This window comes from Monodon monoceros, unplaced genomic scaffold, assembly GCF_005190385.1.
Source record: "Monodon monoceros isolate NGI ecotype Baffin Bay Population unplaced genomic scaffold, NGI_Narwhal_1 Super_Scaffold_15, whole genome shotgun sequence".
NCBI lineage: Eukaryota > Metazoa > Chordata > Mammalia > Artiodactyla > Monodontidae > Monodon > Monodon monoceros.
In genome coordinates this window covers 21266484-21286834 of record NW_021703771.1, presented here as the reverse complement: position 1 = coordinate 21286834, position 20351 = coordinate 21266484, and positions in this window count along the sequence as shown.

Here is a 20351-nt window from a genome sequence, read left to right as displayed (position 1 = left end):
GGCCCCTGCAGGAGCCCCCTAACTATTCACCCTGCTTCTACCCTTGTTCCACATCATTTTTTTTATACACTAGCAAGAATGGGCTGTTAAAAATGCAAAGCCAGTCATGTCACTCTCCTACTTTAAACTCTTCATTGGTTTTCAGTTACATTTAAGATAAAGTTCTAACTGAAGTTTATAATGCCGGAAGGAGCTGTGTGGTGGATGCCATCGTGTGCTGCCCAGAATACTCTTCAGGAATAAAAGGTTTATTCTCCCAACTGCTGGGATTGTGACCAGTGGCCAGTCCTGAGCTGGCAGTTCCCGTTGGGGATTCCCTCAATTGAAAAGAGCTGCCTTTCTCAAGGAGTTGACCCCCTTTCTGGGTTGACCTTCATCCAACAACTGACTGATGATGGGGGAGGATGGTATAAACGCCCAGACTTCTCATTCCAACGTGGCCAACTTAAACTTGGGCAACTCTAAAGGAATCACCCCACAGGGTCAGTTGATACCTCTGCTGATACTGTATCACAGCCCAACTTCTCCTTCTGCTCAGTCATGCTTCCTTCCTCTCCCTTCCGTGAGTGTTGCTCCCAAGAACACTCCCCAGTAAAACTCCCCCACACTAACGTCTATCTCAGAGTCTGCTTTCTGGAAACCCAACCTGTGGCAATCTGTGAAATAAATGTGAGATCAAGGAAGGTAATAATCTCACTGCCCTCTTTGATGTGCAAATTATATCTAAAGTACTGTCATACCTGCAGAGTTATGTTCAGTCTTTGGGGCTACATTTTAAGAAGGACATTGGCAAAATGGAGTGTGACAAAGGAGGACAACTAGAATGTTGAAAACTGAAAATCATGTCACAGGACAAAGGCTTAAGAAATGAAGCTAGTTAGCCTGGAATAGTATTAAATTAGTAGGAACATGATGGTTACATTTAGATTTTTGAAAGACTGACAAATGGAAAAAATTTTTTACCTTGTGTCGTTCTAAGGACTAGGATTAGCTGCAATGGGTGAAAATTCCTGGAACATAAGTTCAGGCTCAATATTATAAAGAAGTTTCTAGTTGCAGTGTAATGACGTCCTTGTGAAATACAGTTCACTTTTACTAGACTTGTGTGACCACATCTTGAGAATAAAATAGCAGAGATTCCTGAACCTGGATAAAAGGTTGACCAGATGACTACATCCTCCATGACAATATTTTATGAATTTCTGCTCTAGGATAGGGTTTTACATGGTACCTGAGGAGGTTGATAGCTGTAATCTGACAAATGGATTCCATGGCCAAGTAAGTTTGGGGAAAAAGTTAAATGATGTTAGGCAAGTTGTTTTTACTGCAGGATTAAGTTTTAGTATGTTGAAAATGCACTGTGAACGTCCATAGAGGACCCCCACAGGACTCAGGAGTGCTTAGAGCTCTTTTTGACTAAAAGCTAGTCAAAAGAACAGGGCTAGTGTGCTGTGAAACCTACTTTGAGAAACCCTGCTTTAGAACATTGTGTTCTTCTGAGTTGTTAGTGAGGAGAGGATAATTCTTAACCTAGAATAATAAAAATACAGATTGCTGAATACTAGTAATTGAGGTTCCTACAAGTGTGATTACTGGCTAAAACATTATACATTTCTTCTTGCTTAACAGAGAAGGTATATTTCCTTATATTTGTAGCTTTAACACATGCGTGTGCCTGCTAACCCCATCCTTGGCAGTATTTGGGTGGATGTGGATAAAAGCTAGAGCATTATCATTTTTGTTTATATTCTTTATTAAGTACCACACTGACCCTTTTTAAAGTTTACTAACAATTTAGATTTTGAGGTGTTCATAGGGTCCCTGGATAAACATCCCTCCAGATACATTCATACATAGGACACACAATTGGGGAACATATTTGACCATTGCAGTCATAATTCAGATCTTCAGAGACAGAAAAATCCAGCAAATGTTAGCGATTTTACATTAACTGGGCTTATTTCTGTCTTGCGCTGTACAGACTCTATAGTCAGTCCCAATTATTCAGATGCCTAATCAACACCCTTAATTAAATTCTCCACGTTTGCTTCCCTTTATTCAGCATTTCCAGTGACAATGTACCCACTTTAGAAGAAAGTACCAGTGCAGCCAGACTGTTGCTCATGCCTGTTGAGCATGTGTTAGTAATGCTGTGAACTCCTTTATATAATGCCCATTCTAAACGTCTGGTAATTGGCTTGATGCTTTTCAGTGGGGTGTGAAGTGCTCAAAAAGCTCAGCCACAAAGTATCAGGTTGGTCCCATGACAAGGGAGGCTTCTCAGCATCTCTGACCGTTTCCAGACCACGGTGCTTTTTGACTGATCAGTGAACATTTGCCCTAACTTGTAGCTTAAATACATCGAGAAGGCAGGAGGAGATGGGGAAAATTGTAGGATTAACTCATGTTTTTCGGAAATCTTTTCAGTTACTATCACCGACAGAGATTTGTGGAGTAATCACCACTTTGAAAGAAACTCTGGGCGACAGAATTATTTTGAATAATTCTGTTTGTTATGGAGACATTTTGCAAGGGCGAAAATGTTAGCAATTCAAAGTTGGTGGGTAACATATTAAAGAGAACTGGGTTATTCAAATTAACACCTCAAAGTCTTTCTAAATTCTAAGGAGGCAAATCGAATCATGGCAAATTAAATAATTAATTCATGCTAGAGTTAAGAGATCATCTCTAAGACAAATGATCCAGGACTATTGTGTAAGCAAATTACTTTTATCCATTTTAGGTACCACCCATCTACTGGGGCTCCTTTTTTGGTCAAGAACACACCCCCACCCTCCACACACACTCATACACACACTTATAACACTGCTACCAAACACCAGAGATTGTGTTTCTATGGCAACTACAGCCCATTTTGTTGCAGTTATCTTTACACAAAATCAGTTTTAGAAATCCACTGTAATGTAAAAGGATATCTGTTCGCACTCGTCCAAGTCGTCTTTGCTATTGGCTAGGACTATGTTAACGTGTCAAGAATCATGCAACTTTTATAGTTCGATTAATAATTATTGCTTCTTACATGAATCAACGTCCTCAAGCACAGGAGGTCACAGAGACAATTACCTTCCATCACTCTGTGCCCAACTGTGCCATCTACAGGCTGAAGAAACACCTCCAATGTCATGGGGAGCTTTAAGGGACTCGCAGGGGGAATCTTGCTCTTTCCATTTCTTGCCTCCCTGTGTTCCCAGAGAGATTCCACCTCCTCCACAAAGCAGTAGAAGGTCTTAGGGATACAAGAAATCTGCTGGAAACGTTATTGAGTATATTCTTCTATTTAGTGGAATAACTATAGGGTTGGAGTCAATGGCCCCTGACCCTGTTACTGATTGCCTTTGTGGCCAGGGACAGTTATATAACTTCCTGGGGTCTCAGTTCCTTCATCTGTAAAATGAGGCTTTGGGCCAGGTGACCTGTCAAGTCTGATTTGGCTTATATCGTCTGTGACGATTTTTTTTAACATCTTTATTGGAGTGTAATTGCTTTACAATGGTGTGTTAGTTTCTGCTGTATAACAAAGTGAATCAGCTATACATACACATATATCCTCCTTCTTGCATCTCCCTCCGACCCTCCCTATCCTACCCCTCTAGGTGGTCACAAAGCACCGAGCTGACCTCCCTGTGCTATGCGGCTGCTTCCCACTAGCTACCTATTTTACATTTGGTAGTGTATATATGTCCATGCCACTCTCTCACTTCGTCCCAGCTTACCCTTCCCCCTCTCCGCGTCCTCAAGTCCATTCTCTACGTCTGCATCTTTATTCCTGTCCTGCCCCTAGGTTCTTCAGAACCTTTTTTTTTTTTTTTTTTTTAGATTCCATATAAATGTGTTAGCATACGGTATTTGTTTTTCTCTTTCTGACTTCACTCTGTATGACAGACTTTAGGTCCATCCACCTCACTACAAATAACTCAATTTCGTTTCTTTTTATAGCCAAGTAATATTCCATTGTATATATGTGCCACATCTTCTTTATCCATTCATCTTGTGACATGATGTTTAATGGAATCAAGAAACTTGAACAAGTAAGACTTTACGTCTCTGGATGTGATCAGAAAGGAGAGGGGAGGACAGAATTATAGCCATCTTTGTAAGACCAAAGTGGACTTCAAAAAATACAAATATATGTATAAGTACGTTGTAATTTTCGTTATTCAAAGGAAACAGAACCTTCAGTCAAATGAGACAAAACTAAGAGATTCTGTTTTAGGTTGGATGGATGTTGATTGTGGTTCCACCTCCGTGACCTCGTTCCCTAATGGAGAATCTGCATGGCGTGTTTGCAATAGGAAAACAGCCGGACAGAAAGGGCTAGATGGGGCCAGAAATTCCACCTGGGGAGTTCCAGGAAGAAGGGCAGAGTTCTTTCTCACCCAATTTGGGAAGCCACAGGGAACGGGAAGAAAATGTTACTCTTTAGGTAGCCCTATATTTTTCCTAAGTGCCCTCAAAATGGCTTTAGATGTTTTGAACTTCCTCTCCCTTCAAAAACACAGTCATTCCTTCTGCCCAGATGCCACTGTGCTTCCTGACATACTAAGAGTTATGGATGTTTCCCTCATGATCTCAGGCCTCTACTGCCTCGGTTAATCAGTCTGCTCTCCCCTCTTTGCCCTTGCTGTGTGGGGTTGCCAGAGCAGAGTTACAATAGCTGAGCAGCTGCTCCAGCATTTGCTTTACGGTGACAGAGGCCATATTTTCCCAACCAAAACTGAGGAAAACATGGTGTGCCAAGTATGAACGTACTCACGAGGAGGGTAGGACAGAATATTAGAAATTAAGGCAGTTCTGGGACACCCCTGATACACCAGATCAATTTGACAGCTTGTCATCCTTTGTTTGGAGAAAGGAGAGGACCGGTGGGTCTTCCAGTTAAATAATCTGCTTTCTTCATATTCACTCAGCTTCTTTAGACCCCCATGCCTTGAATCTCTTCCTTGCTTTCCAGAGGTATACAGAAGTGTAAGTTTTGGAATCAGGTCTGGAGCCCAAGGATTCCCAAGGCTTTTAGTTCCCTCAAGCGCCAAAAGAAATCCCATGCCTTCAAGACAAAATGAATCCTTTCCTCTCATGTTTTGTAATGCCTGCCGCATATCCATGCCTTGCCTGACTCAACTCGGAGTGCTTTTAGGATGCAAGCTCCACGAGGGCAGGAAACGTTGTCTATTTTATTCACTGCTGCGCTCACAGCATCTAGAACTATACCTGGTACATAGAAGGTGCTCAATAAACATGTGGAATGAATGAATGATATGATTTGATCAGACTGAACTATACCAAATTCGTCTCATAAATGGGTGATAATATTAGAAATAAGGACATTTTGACAAGAGAAATGTGTGATAGGAGGAAAAAAGACAACTCCTGTAGCCTTCTCATTTGGTTTCAATTTTGGATGAATCCCCTTTCATATATTTAGCAGTACAAGCAGACTTCGGACACATTGCAGGTTGGGTTCCAGACCCCTGCAATAAAGCGAATATCACAATCAAGTGAGTCACATGAATTTTTTGGTTTCCCAGTGCATATAAAAGTTACATTTACACTCTACTGTGGTCTATTAAGTGTGCAACAGCATTATGTCTAAAATAAATGTACATACCTTAATTGAAAAATACTTTATTGCTGAAAAATGCTAACCATCATCTGAGCCTGTAGCAAGTCATAATCTTCTTGCTGTTGGAGGGTTTGAAATATTTTGAGAATTACCAAGTGAGGAAATGCTGTTGGGAAAATTGTGCCAATAGACTTGCTCAATGCAGGGTTTCCACAAAAATTCAATTTGTAAAAAATGCAATATCTGTGAAATGCAGTGAAACGAGGCATGCCTGTATTCAGCTGTATTTCTTACCTGAATGACAGACCTCTCAGATGCTTCTTGTTTATTTCTTTGACCTGAACAGCAGTACATAGAAAGGGCAAGAATCTTCGAGGTACAATGTCAGATGTAGCTGGCATGTGAAACCTGTTTCATCTGGGTATTTAGTCATTGTTTCCTGGTTTGGGACTTTTTATGAGAAACGTCTGTACAATTCTACCTAAAAAATAAAATAAAATTGCCTTTCTTCTTTAAAGTCATTTCTGTCCTATTTTATTTTCCATTAAAAATCCAATTCAGCTTCAAGTAATAATAAAAAGGTTCTATTTATTTCAGATCACCAGAACTCCACTGTTATTTCAGTAATGTTATTCTCAGTAGTAATGTTACTACTTCAGAGTGACAATTTTATGCTTTTCTAAATTAAAAAAAAAGTAAAACTGTAACAAAACTTATCTATTTGAAATTTCTAATAATTTGGACAAGGAACTGGCCTAAAGTTTATTTTTACAATTCTTTGGAAGAAAGGATTTCTTAAGCCACTTACTATGGCAAAATTTTTAATTATGTAGAAGGACAGTTACCCAGTAACCTGGATGGACATGAACATAAATATGCAAATAACACCCTCTTTTCTATATACTAAAGCAGCTTCCCAAGGAAATCTAGGCAATATTATTTATCTAGTTTAAATGACTATGATTACCTTACATGTGTATAGTGCTTTGTTGTACAGTTTACTAAACAACTGCCTATAATATATTTAATTATCACAGCTACCCTGTGAGCTAGGCATAATGCCCCTTTTACAGATAGGATAACAGTAGCTCAAAGGGGTTAACAGACTAGCTCAAAGACACATGACTAGTAAGTGGCAAAGCTGGGACTTAATTAAATGTAGATTTTCAGATGCATGATCCAAAGTTCACTGCAACACAGATGCCTGTAATGTTTTTTTTTTAAACATCTTTATTGGAGTATAATTGCTTTACAATGGTGTGTTAGTTTCTGCTTTATAACAAGGTGAATCAGCTATATATATATATATATATATATATCCCCATATGTCCTCCCTCTTGCATCTCCCTCCCACCCTTCCTATCCCACCCACCCTTCTAGGTGGGCACAAAACACAGAGCTGATCTCCCTGTGCTATGCAGCTGTTTCCCACTAGCTACCTATTTTGCATCCGGTAGTGTATATATGTCAATGCCACTCTCTCGCCTGTAATGGTTTTAATAGGTTCTGTAATTTAAAGTTTTCATTAATCCTGACAGATCAGCTAGCCCAAATCAATGTATTTTCCCCAAGAGAGTGGATAGAGTCAAGAAGAGCTTTGGGAAAAGATAAGAAGGGTAAAGGCAACACTTTTCATGATCATTAACCAGTGATGATAATAAATACTTCACGTACCCAGAGGCGGTTGCAGAATGTTCCCATCTATATCTTTATACTTGAACCCTAAGTTTAGAAGAAACCTCACAGACCATCAGTTGCTTCCATACCAAGGGAGAACATAAGTATCTTAAAAAAAAAAAAAAAAAGTAAAGAACATGAGTATCTTGTCTGGTGACCCAGAGTAGAACAGCGAGCATTCATGTGAATGCAGCTTCATTGATTTGTTTTGTTTTGTTTTGTTTTTTAACATCTTTATTGGAGTATAATTGCTTTACAATTGTGTGTTAGTTTCTGCTTTATAACAAAGTGAATCAGTTATACATATACATATGTTCCCATATCTCTTCCCTCTTGCGTCTCCCTCCCTCCCACCCTCCCTATCCCACCCCTCTAGGTGGTCACAAAGCACCGAGCTGATCTCCATGTGCTATGCGGCTGCTTCCCACTAGCTATCTATTTTACATTTGGTAGTGTATATATGTCCATGCCACTCTCTCACTTTGTCCCAGCTTACCCTTCCCCCTCGCCATATCCTCAAGTCCATGCTCCAGTAGGTCTGTGTCTTTATTCCCATCTTACCCCTAGGTTCTTCATGACCTTTTTTTTTTTCTTAGATTCCATATATATGTGTTAGCATACGGTATTTGTCTTTCTCTTTCTGACTTACTTCACTCTGTATGACGGACTCTAGGTCCACCCACCTCACTACAAATAACTCAATTTCGCTTCTTTTTATGGCTAATATTCCATTGTATATATGTGCCACATCTTCTTTATCCATTCATCTGTCGATGGACACTTAGGTTGCTTCCATGTCCTGGCTATTGTAAACAGAGCTGCAATGAACATTGTGGTACATGACTCTTTTTGAATTATGGTTTTCTCAGGGTATATGCCCAGTAGTGGGATTGCTGGGTTGTATGGTAGTTCTATTTGTAGTTTTTTAAGGAACCTCGACACTGTTCTCCACAGTGGCTGTATCAATTTACCTTCCCACCAACAGTGCAAGAGTGTTCCCTTTTCTCCACACCCTCTCCAGCATTTATTGTTTCTAGATTTTTTGATGATGGACATTCTGACCAGTGTGAGATGATATCTCATTGTAGTTTTGATTTGCATTTCTCTAATGATTAATGATGTTGAGCAGCTTTTCATGTGCTTCTTGGCCATCTGTATGTCTTCTTTGGAGAAATGTCTATTTAGGTCTTCTGCCCATTTTTTGATTGGGTTGTTTGTTTTTTTAATATTGAGCTGCACGAGCTGTTTATATATTTTGGAGATTAATCCTTTGTCCATTGATTCATTTGCAAACATTTTCTCCCATTCTGAGAGTTGTCTTTTTGTCTTGTTTGTAGTTTCCTTTGCTGTGCAAAAACTTTTAAGTTTCATTAGGTCCCACTTGTTTATTTTTGTTTTATTTCCATTACTCTAGGAGGTGGATCAAAAAAGATCTTGCTGTGATTTATGTCAAAGGGTGTTCTTCCTATGTTTTCCTCTAAGAATTTTATAGTGTCTGGTCTTACATTTAGGTCTTTAATCCCTTTGGAGTTTATTTTTGTGTATGGTGTTAGGGAGTGTTCTAATTTCATTCTTTTACATGTAGCTGTCCAGTTTTCCCAGCACCACTTACTGAAGAGGCTGTCTTTTCTCCATTGTATATCCTTGCCTCCTTTGTCATAGATTAGTTGACCATAGGTGTGTGGGTTTATCTCTGGGCTTTCTATCCTGTTCCATTGATCTATATTTCTGTTTTTGTGCCAGTACCATATTGTCTTGAGTACTGTAGCTTTGTAATATAGTCTGAAGTCAAGGAGCCTGATTCCTCCAGCTCCGTTTTTTTCACTCAAGACTGCTTTGGCTATTCGGGGTCTTTTGTGTCTCCATACAAATTTCAAAATTTTTTGTTCTAGTTCTGTAAAAAAATGCCATTGGTAGTTTGATAGGGATTGCATTGAGTCTGTAGATTGCTTTGGGTAGTATAGTCATTTTCATAATATTGTTTCTTCCAATCCAAGGACATGGTATATCTCTCCATCTGTTTGTATCATCTTTAATTTCTTTCATCAGTGTCTTATAGTTTTCTTCATACAGGTCTTTTGTCTCCCTAGGTAGGTTTATTCCTAGGTATTTTATTCATCTTGTTTAATGGTAAATGGGAGTGTTTCCTTATTTTCTCTTTCAGATTTTTCATCATTAGTGTATAGGAATGCAAGAGATTTCTGTGCATTAATTTTGTGTCCTGCAACTTTACCAAAATCATTGATTAGCTCTAAAAGTTTTCTAGTGGCATCTTTAGGATTCTCTATGTATAGTATCATGTCATCTGCAAACAGTGACAGTTTTACTTCTTCTTTTCCAATTTGTATCCCTTTTTTTTCTTTTTCGTCTCTGATTGCCGTGGCTAGGACTTCCAAAACTATGTTGAATAAGAGTGGTGAGAGTGGACATCCCTGTCTTGTTCCTGATCTTAGAGGACATGCTTTCAGTTTTCACCATTGAGAATGATGTTTGCTGTGGGTTTGTCGTATATGGCCTTTATTATGTTGAGGTAGGTTCCGTCTATGCCCACTTTCTGGAGAGTTTTTATCATAAATGGGTGTTGAATTTTGTCGAAAGCTTTTTCTGCATCTATTGAGATGATCATATGGTTTTTCTTCTTCAATTTGTTAATGTTGTGTATCACATTGATTGATTTGCATATATTACATAATCCTTGCATCCCTGGGTTAAATCCCACCTGATCATGGTGTATGATCCTTTTAATGTGTTGCTGGATTCTGTTTGCTAGTATTTTGTTGAGGATTTCTGCATCTATATTCATCAGTGCTCTTGGTCTGTAATTTTATTTTTGTAGTATCTTCCTCTGGTTTTGGTATCAGGGTGATGGTGGCCTCATAGAATGAGTTTGGGAGTTTTCCTTTCTCCACAATTTTTTGGAAGAGTTTGAGAAGGATGGGTGTTAGCTCTTCTCTAAATGCTTCGTAGAATTCACCTGTGAAGCCATCTGATCCTGGACTTTTGTTTGTTGGAAGATTTTTACTCAGAGTTTCAATTTCATTACTTGTGATTGGTCTGTTCATGTTTTTCTATTTCTTCCTGTTTCAGCCTTGGAAACTTATACCTTTTTAAGAATTTGTCCTTTTCTTCCAGGTTGTCCATTTTATTGGCATAGAGTTGCTTGTAGTAGTGTCTTAGGATGCTTTGTATTTCTGTGGTGTCTGTCGTAACTTCTCCTTTTTCATTTCTAATTTTACTGATTTGAGTCCTCTCCCTCTTTTTCTTGATGAGTCTGGCTAAAGGTTTATCAATTTTGTTTATCTTCTCAAAGAACCAGATTTTAGTTTTATTGATCTTTGCTATTGTTTTCTTTGTTTCTATTTCATTTATTTCTGCTCTCATCTTTATGATTTCTTTCCTTCTGCTAACTTTGGGTATTGTTTGTTCTTCTTTCTCTAGTTCCTTTAGGTGTAAGGTTAGATTGTTTATTTGAGATTTTTCTTGTTTCTTGAGGTAGGCTTGTGTTGGTATAAAGTTCCCTCTTAGAACTGCTTTTGCTGCATCCCATAGGTTTTGGATCATTGTGTTTTCATTGTCATTTGTCTCTAGGTATTTTGTGATTTCCTAAGTGATCTCTTGTTTATTTAGTAACGTATTCTTTAGCGTCCATGTGTTTGTGTTTTTTCTGTTTTTGTCCCTGTAATTGATTTCTAATCTTATAATGTTGTGGTCAGAAAAGATGCTTGATATGATTTCAATTTTCTTAAATTTACTGAGGCTTGATTTGTGAACCAAAATGTGATCTATCCTGGAGAATGTTCCATGCGCACTTGAGAAGAAAGTGTAATCTGCTGTTTTTGGATGGAATGTCCTATAAATATCAATTAAATCTATCTGGTCTACTGTGTCATTTAAAGCTTGCATTTCCTTATTAATTTTCTGTCTGGATGATCTGTCCATTGTTATAAGGGAGGTGTTAAAATCCCCCACTCTATTACTGTGTTACCATCGACTTCCTCTTTATAGCTGTTAGTAGTTGCCTTATGTATTGAGGTGCTCCTATGTTGGGTGTGTATATATATATAATTGTTATATCTTCTTCTTGGATTGACCCTTGATCATCATGTAGTGTCCTTCCTTGTCTCTTGTAACATTCTTTATTTTAAGGTCTATTTTTTCTGATATGAGTACTGCTACTCCAGGTTTCTTTTGATTTCCATTTGCATAGAATATATTTTTCCATCCCCTCACTTTCAGTCTGTATGTGTCCCTAGGTCTGAAGTGGGTCTCTTGTAGATAGCATATATATGGATATTGTTTTTGTATCCATTCAGCGAGCCTGTGTCTTTTGGATGGAACATTTAATCCATTCACGTTTAAGGTAATTATTGATATGTATGTTCCTATTACCATTTTCTTAATTGTTTTGGGTTTGTTTTTATAGGTGCTTTTCTTTTCTCGTTTTTCCCACTTAGAGAAGTTCCTTTAGCATTTGTTGTAGAGCTGGTTTGGTGGTGTTGAATTCTCTTAGCTTTTGCTTATCTGTAAAGCTTTGGATTTCTCCATCGAATCTGAATGAGATCGTTTCTGGATAGAGTAATCTTGGTTGTTCGTTCTTCCCTTTCATCACTTTAAATATATCATGCCACTCCCTTCTGGCTTGTAGAGTTTCTGCTGAGAAATCAACTGTTAACCTTATGGGAGTTCCCTTGTATGCTATTTGTCATTTTTCCCTTGCTGCTTTCAGTAATTTTTCTTTGCCTTTAATTTTTGCCAATCCGATTACTATGTGTCTCGGTGTGTTTCTCCTTGGGTTTCTCCTGTATGGGACTCTGTGCTTCCTGGACTTGAGTGGCTATTTCCTTTCCCATGTTAGGGAAGTTTTTGACTATAATCTCTTCAAATATTTTCTCGGGTCCTTTCTCTCTCTCTTCTCCTTCTGGGACCCCTATAATGAGAATGTTGTTGTGTTTAATGTCCCAGAGGTCTCTTAGGTTGTCTTCATTTCTTTTCATTCTTTTTTCTTTATTCTGTTCTGCAGCAGCGAAATCCACCGTTCTGTCTTCCAGGTCACTTACATGTTCTTCTGCCTCAGTTGTTCTGCTACTGATTCCTTCTAGTGTATTTTTCATTTCAGTTATTGTGTTGTTCATCTCTGGTTGTTTGTTCTTTAATTCTTCTAGATCTTTGTTAAACATTTCTTGCATCTTTTCAATCTTTGTCTCCATTCTTTTTCCGAGGTCCTGGATCATCTTCACTATCATTATTCTGAATTCTTTTTTTGGAAGGTTGCCTATCTCCAATTCATTTAGTTGTTTTTCTGGGGTTTTATCTTGTTCCTTCATCTGGTACATAGCCCTCTGCCTTTTCATCTTGTCTATCTTTCTGTGAATGTGGTTTTTGTTCCACAGGCTGCAGGACTGTAGTTCTTCTTGCTTCTGCTGTCTGCCCTCTGGTGGATTAGGCTATCTAAGAGGCTTGTACAAATTTCCTGATGGGAGGGACTGGTGGTGGGTAGAACTGGCTGTTGCTATGGTGGGCAGAGCTCAGTAAAACTTTAATCCACTTGTCTGCTGATGGGTGGGGCTGTGTTCCCTCCCTGTTGGTTGTTTGGCCTGAGGCGACCCAACGCTGGAGCCTACCCGGGCTCTTTGGTGGGGTTAATGGTGGACTCTGGGAGGGCTCATGCCAAGGAGTACTTCCCAGAACTTCTGCTGCCAGTGTCCTTATCCTCACGGTGAGACGCAGCCACACCCTGACACTGCAGGAGACCCTCCAACACTAACAGGTAGGTCTGGTTCAGTCTCCTATGGGGTCACTGCTCCTTCCCCTGGGTCCTGATGTGCACACTACTTTGTGTGTGCCCTCCAAGAGTGGAGTCTCTGTTTTCCCCAGTCCTGTCTAGGTCCTGTAATCAAATCCCACTAGCCTTCAAAGTCTGATTCTTTAGGAATTCCTCCTCCTGTTGCCCATCTCCAGGTTGGGAAGCCTTATGTGGGGCTCAGAGCCTTCACTCCAGTGGGTGGACTTATTTGGTATAAGTGTTCTCCGGTTTGTGAGTCATCCATTCAGCAGTTATGGGATTTGATTTTATTGTGACTGCCTCCCTCCTACCATCTCATTGTGGCTTCTCCTTTGTCTTTGGATGTGGGGTATCTTTTTTGGTTAGTTCCAGTGTCTTCTTGTCAATGATTGTTCAGTAGTTAGTTGTGATTCCAGTGCTCTTGCAAGAGGGAGCGAGAGCACGTCCTTCTACTCTGCCACCTTTAACCAATCTGCAATTGTTTTTTAGATTGAAAAAAAAAGTTCTGTGAAAACAAAACTCTGTATATGAACTAGTATGGCTTTTATGAAATAAGTTGGCATTTGATATTTTGGGGTGTGAAATCAATGGCAACATTGCTTCTTATTTCTTCTTGCCCTTAGAAGCAGAAGTCTGTACTTTTGGGCATCATAGAATCCCTTGAGATTCATTCCTCATTTTCAAGAAGGTAACCTCTAAATTGCAATAATTACTCGTGATGCATCTGAGGTTTCTTCAGCTCTGGTTTTAAAGATCATCTCCTCTGTGTCAGTCATGATCTGGTGTTGAATCAAGGACAACATTTATTTAGCAGCTTCAAATGCAGTGTTAAGATTGTCATCAGGACAGTCCATGGACTTCTATTCTCTAAACTCAGTAAACTCAATTCTTTCAGAGTTTTCTTACAAGTCAAAGAATTTAGCTAGAGCTCTGTGAGATATGTGTGCACGTGACCCTGGCAGGACCCAGTCAGCTTCCATTTGTTCTGCACTGCTGACCTTCATCTCCACCCCATCAGTCAGCTAATAAAAACATGACTTAGGCCAAAAGAAAGACCCCAAATAAGCCAATCCCACTCCTGGAAACAGCACAAAGTTCAAAGCTTCCTCATAGAAGGACAATAGAATTACCTTCATAGATAAAAGGCAGCATGTGGTCATCTTAGTTACCCCTTGGAACTTTGCTTCAGGTACTCTGTGCATCCTAATTTATAGAGCTACCAATTGTAAAACACTATTTTCTGTGTTTAATTTTTAAGATTAGCTATGTTTTTTAGTTTTTATTAAGTATGGTACAGACTAGAGTATTGCATATATAGCATTGCTTAGCAAACAATAGTAATGAATGTGACTAAGACATAATATAATTGTAAGTCTGTGTCAAATGTTCCATTAATTTTGCATCTTACCACCACTTTCTTCTTAAAAACAATAAATTATGGTAACCTTTGGTCAACTGCCAATCCTATATTTTTGTCCTTGACAAATCTCACATTGTACATTACATCTTTGTCTGATTATTTTTCCCAAGGGGACTTACATTATTTTTATTGGCAATCTGCATTGACTTCTAATTCTCCCATATTGTGAGGTTTAAGCCTATGCTTTGAATGATGTCATCTCTTTGCAAGTTTAATTAGTATACTTTCAATGACATAGAAGCTACTTAGGAATATGTTTAACATCTGTGGGCATAAGCAGGTATTCTGAACAATTTCACTCATCACTAAAAGACAGCGTGGAGGTGTTCCACCATCCTGTCAATTAATGCATTGCTTTCCTACCTTTGTGTTCTCCAAAGTCCAGGAATCAAAAGCAGCTGCTCCTGGGTCTAGAAGTTTCTTTGGTATCTTTAGGTTATTTAATATGGGTTATTTTATAATTTCTGGTACTAGCCATTTATTATTCCATCATATCTCATTTACATTAATTAAGTTGCTTCTTAATCCCAGAGACATTAATCAGGTTTGGTTTTTATCATTAAAATTTATCATTTCCACAGTTGTTCAGCATGAGGAAGGCTTTTGTTTGCTCTGGATTAACAGTCTGGCTTTTGTGATGTGTAATCTTGAATCCCAAACCTCAGCTTTCCCCCTCCAACCTTATATGGATGAATATCCTCACACCCTCAGTGGAAAGACTTTCCATTAGGTTATTTCTGCGGAAGTATTTGAAAGAGAGTCTGTTTCTCATTGAATTACTTCCTAAAATGAAATTCAAAGCTTCTCTTATGGAATATTGTCCCTATGGAATAACCCTGCCTGTTCATGTTCTAGTATGAAGGAATCAAAGACTTGGAGGCTGGTAGTCTTTCTTTCAAGATCCAGAACACTTCTCTTGATGAAGGGAAAGAATCTAAATTTGACCAACAGTCACAGAAAGCATTGAAAGTGACTGATTCTTAAATCTTAGCTAGGGCTTGTCCCATTATGTTGTTTTCTGAAAAATGAATAATTTAAAACTGGTATACATTTTAGACAATAATACTTTTGTGTCTCCAAAAAGGAAGGGCGTTGTCCTAAACATCTAAAAATATGTGGTACTAGTCACATGAGAAATATTTTCTGTAAATATTTTCCTTAAATGAGGGGTTTGATTTTTTCTCAGGCTTTAGAATCTATTCATCTTTCTTTTGTGTTTCCTTCTCTTCGGTATAAATATTAAAAGCAAAACTACAAATAAATTTCAAACAGTGAAACACTTTATAGACAAAATGTTTGAAACTAATGGTATTATAAAAGATATTTTAAATTATTAATGTTTAAACAACTTAAAAGTAGTCACAAGTCCTTTTCACTTTAACATTATTATTGATATCATTGATATTTTCTAGTTCATATCACATGGCTATATAGATTTTGATACAGAATTGTTTTTGCATTTGTAGAATTACATTTCTGAAAATCTTTTTAGTTGGCAAAACTTCTGTTGGCAAAACCACAGTCTCATAGGAGACTCTGAGGGATTAGAAGAAATCAATAAAATTCCACTGAACATACATCCTTAAGAACTATGTTAAATAAAATTTCTAGAAATTGCTGTATTATCTATTGCAGCATAACAAGTTACTCCAAAACTTAGTGGTTTAAAACAACAAACATTTATTATCTCACAGTTTCTGTGGGATAATGAATTCAGGAGCAGCTTGGCCAGGTGATTCCAGCTAAGGGTCTCTCATGGGGTTGCAGTCGAGATGTCGTCTGGGGTTGCAGTCACCTGAAGGCTTTATTGGGTCTGGAGATTTGCTTTTCAGCTCACTCACATGGCTGTTGGCAGGCAGCCTCAGCTCCTCTTCACATGAGCCTCTCAGTAGGGCTGTTGAGTGTCCTCAGAAAATGGTGGTTGTGTTTCCCAGAGCAAATGAACTGAGGGAGAGCAAGGAGGAAGCCAGATGCCTTTGAATCCCTAATCTTGGAGGCCACACACCTTCACGTCCGCCTCTTTCCAGGCCTTAGAAGCAAGTTACTAAGTACATCACACACTTTAAAGGAGGGGAATTGGGCTCCACCTTTCCAGTGAAGGAATATTAAAGAATTTGTGGACATCGTTTAAAACAATCAAGGTTTCCAACACAAACGAGATTTGTTGACTTTAAAGAACGTGATCTGGTGGGTTCTTATTCACCATAGTTTCCTCAGGAAGTATTACAATACTCTAAGGCAGATTCTTCCTTTGAGTTATAAATAAAGTAAATGAAATTATAAATAAACTATATATCTTTAGCATTAAAAAGAATTTGGCTTTTATTGGTTTAAAATTTAATGTCCTTGCACTTGCATTTCCTTTGTTTAATTTTTTATTTTATTTTTTGGCTGCATTGGTCTTTGTTGCTGCGTGCAGGCTTTCTCTAGTTGCGGTGAGTGGGGGGTTATGCTTCGTTGTGGTGCGCTGGCTTCTCGTTGCAGTGGCTTCTCTTGTTGCAGAGCACAGGCTCTAGGCGCGCGGGCTTCAGTAGCTGTGGCACTCGGCCTCAGTAGTTGTGGTGCCCAGGCTCAGTTGCTCCGCGGCATGTGGGATCTTCCTGGACCAGGGCTCGAACCTGTGTTCCCTGCTTTGGTAGGCGGATTCTTAACCACTGCGCCACCAGGGAAGTTCCCCTTTGTTTAATTTTTCTAAGCTTTAGTAAAATGCTTGTGTAACTGCCAGGAATTTCAGCACATTATCAAGATACTTAAGGGTGTATATTTGAGGGGTGGGTTCTGTGTGTGCGGCTGCCATCTGCCCTCACACTGAGGTGGAGCAAAGAGATCCCTTTGCCTGTCCTACTGTCTCGACCTGCTGGTGTTGTCTAGGAGGGCCTGAATCTTGTTACCATATTCTTTATTTATGGCAAATGAAATTATCATTAAATTGTTTAAGTGGAATGGACTAAAACTTTGCTACAGAAATATAAAATCACATTATTCCAATACTATGGCTGGCTAAATTACAGTTGAAGGATGGTGTTTTGTTTTTTTCGGTCTAAGGTTATTTTGTAAAAAAACTTTTCATGTATCTTCAGCCTCATGTTCATCACTTTAATGGCTCCATAATGGTCCCCTGAGATGATATACCATAGATTATATAACCACTCCCTAATCGTTAGCTATTTATATTTCTCATTTTTCCTTCCACTTTCACAAATAATGTTGCTATAAACACCTCTGTACAAAGAGTTTTCTTTTTCCATCATTTCAATCTTTTCCTTAGGGCAAAGTTCCCCAAACTGGATTATTTAGTCAAAATATATGCACTGTTTTTTAAAAAATTTTATTATGGAAAATTCCAAACATATGCAAAAGCGAAAAGGATAATATAATAAACTTGATGTACTTATTCTCCTGCTTCAACAATTATCAACTCATGGCCATTCTTGTTCATCTATACCCACACTCACTTCTTTTCCACCTCATTTTCCAAACTATATTATTTTGAAGCAAACCCTAGACATTTATAATTTCAGTTATGACAATTTTTTGGACGCAGTACTGATGGTCTCATTGTCTTCCAGAAATTCAAATGAATTTTCAATCCTAAAACCCAAATATGACGGGACAAGAAAAGAATAAAATATAAAAGAAAAAAATGGCAAATTGGACTTCATTAAACTTAAAAATTTTGCTCTGTGAAAGATCCTGTTAAGAGGATGAAAAGACAAAATTACATACTGGGAGAAAATATTTGCAAATTACAACTGTGACAAAGGTTATGTAGATAACTATATCTATCTGCCTATCTATCTATCTATCTATCATCTATCTATCTATCTTCAAAACTCAACAGTAAAAAAGAAAAACCCTAACAATTCAATTAGAAAATGAGCAAAAGACATAAAGTGACATTTCACTGAAGAAGACATACAGATGGCAAATAAGCACATGAAAAGATGTTCAACATCACTAGCCATCAGAGCAACGCAAATTGAGATCATGGTGATCTATCATTACACACCTGACAAAATAACTAAGATAAAAAATAGTGACAGGGCTTCCCTGGTGGCGCAGTGGTTGAGAGTACGCTTGCCGATGCAGCGGACGCGGGTTCGTGCCCTGGTCCGGGAAGATCCCACATGCCGCCGAGCGGCTGGGCCCGTGAGCCATGGCCGCTGAGCCTGCGCATCTGGAGCCTGTGCTCCGCAACGGGAGAGGCCACAACAGTGAGAGGCCCGCGTACCGCAAACAAAACAAACAAACAAAAAATAGTGACAATACGGAATACTTTTGAAGATGTGGGGAAACTGAGTCTTTGACACACTGCTATTGGGAATGTAAAATGTATACAGCCATTCTGAAAAATAATTCCCCAATTTCCTAAGAAAACTAAATATATGCTTAGCAGCAATCACACTCCTAGGCGTTTATCTCAGAGAAATAGGAACTTAAATCCATACAGAAATCTGTGCATGAACATTCATGGCAGCTTTATTTGTAAAAGCTAAAAGACGGGAAACGACCCAAGTGTTTTTCACTGGATGAATGGTTAAACATACTGTGGTACATCCATACCATGAAATACCACTCAGCAATAAAATCAGTAAACTGTTGATACTGGCAACAACTTGGATAGATCTCAAGGCCATTAAGCTGCATCAAAAACACCCAATCTCAAAAGATCATATACTGGACAATTCTATTTATATAACATTTTTGAAATGACAAAAACTGTAGCATGGGGGAGTGTTTTGTGGTGCTGGAATAGTTTTGTATCTTGATTGCCGTGGTGGCTACAGTGTTGTCACATTTATGCTTGTGATAAAACCACATAGAATATATACTATACACACACATTTCACCAATGTCAACTTTCTGGCTTTGATATTGTGCTATAGTTATGTAAGATGCGATCATTTGGGGAAACTGGGTAAAAGGTAACGGGGACCTCTCTATACTATCTCTCCCACTTCCAGTACTTCTATAATTATTTTAAAAGTTAAAAATTCAAATGTGGATTTTCTGTTCATGTTTTTGAGTTTGTATGAGTGAAATTGGAGTCTAGAGGCCTGTGGTGCTGAGATTCTGCTCTCACCATGAAGAAATCTACATAACAATCATCTCTTTAGAATTTCTTAAGACTTTTTGAAACAACTCATCCTGTGGTAGAAGTTGGAAGACATTGCTTCATATTGAACTGACTTGACCAACAATTGGCACATCTGCTGGATCTTCTTACTAAGACAGGGTGCTTTCAGGGCATTTTCTGAGTAGATGTGACTGAAATCATAAAAAAAGTGTCTCTTTCCTCTTAGCTAAACGTCATTTTCCTTAAGAGGAAGAACTCCGAAGGAAGTAGTTTTACTTGTCCATACTTATCACAGCTGAAACCGTAAAAAACACTGCCAATTTCAACATTTAGTCTCCGAAAATTTGTAACACAACGTTTGAATACTTAGACTATCAAATTGGCAATAGATATATGAGAAACCTGTAGAAACATGAGTAGAAGGGACACATACAATAAGAAATACTTTAGCAGTCTTATGAATACTTTTATTCACAGCAGCTTACTTAAGAGGAAATATATATATGTACATATGCGCACACACACAAACACACACTAATACACACATGTACACACAAACATATGACAACATATTCCAGGAAACCTAGTGCAGTTTGGCTGCCACTGAGACTGTCCTAGTAAAGACTGAAATCACAGTGACAACAAAAGCATAAGCTTCAAATCCAATAGGCGTCTTTAGGTTTCATGTACTTTTTTTTTTTTTTTTTTTTTTTTGGTTTGCGGGGCCCTCCCCCTTTTTGGCCCTCCCCCCCCCGGGGCCCGGGGCCCGGGGCCCGGAGCCCCTTTCTTTTTAATTAATCGGCTGGTATAAAAG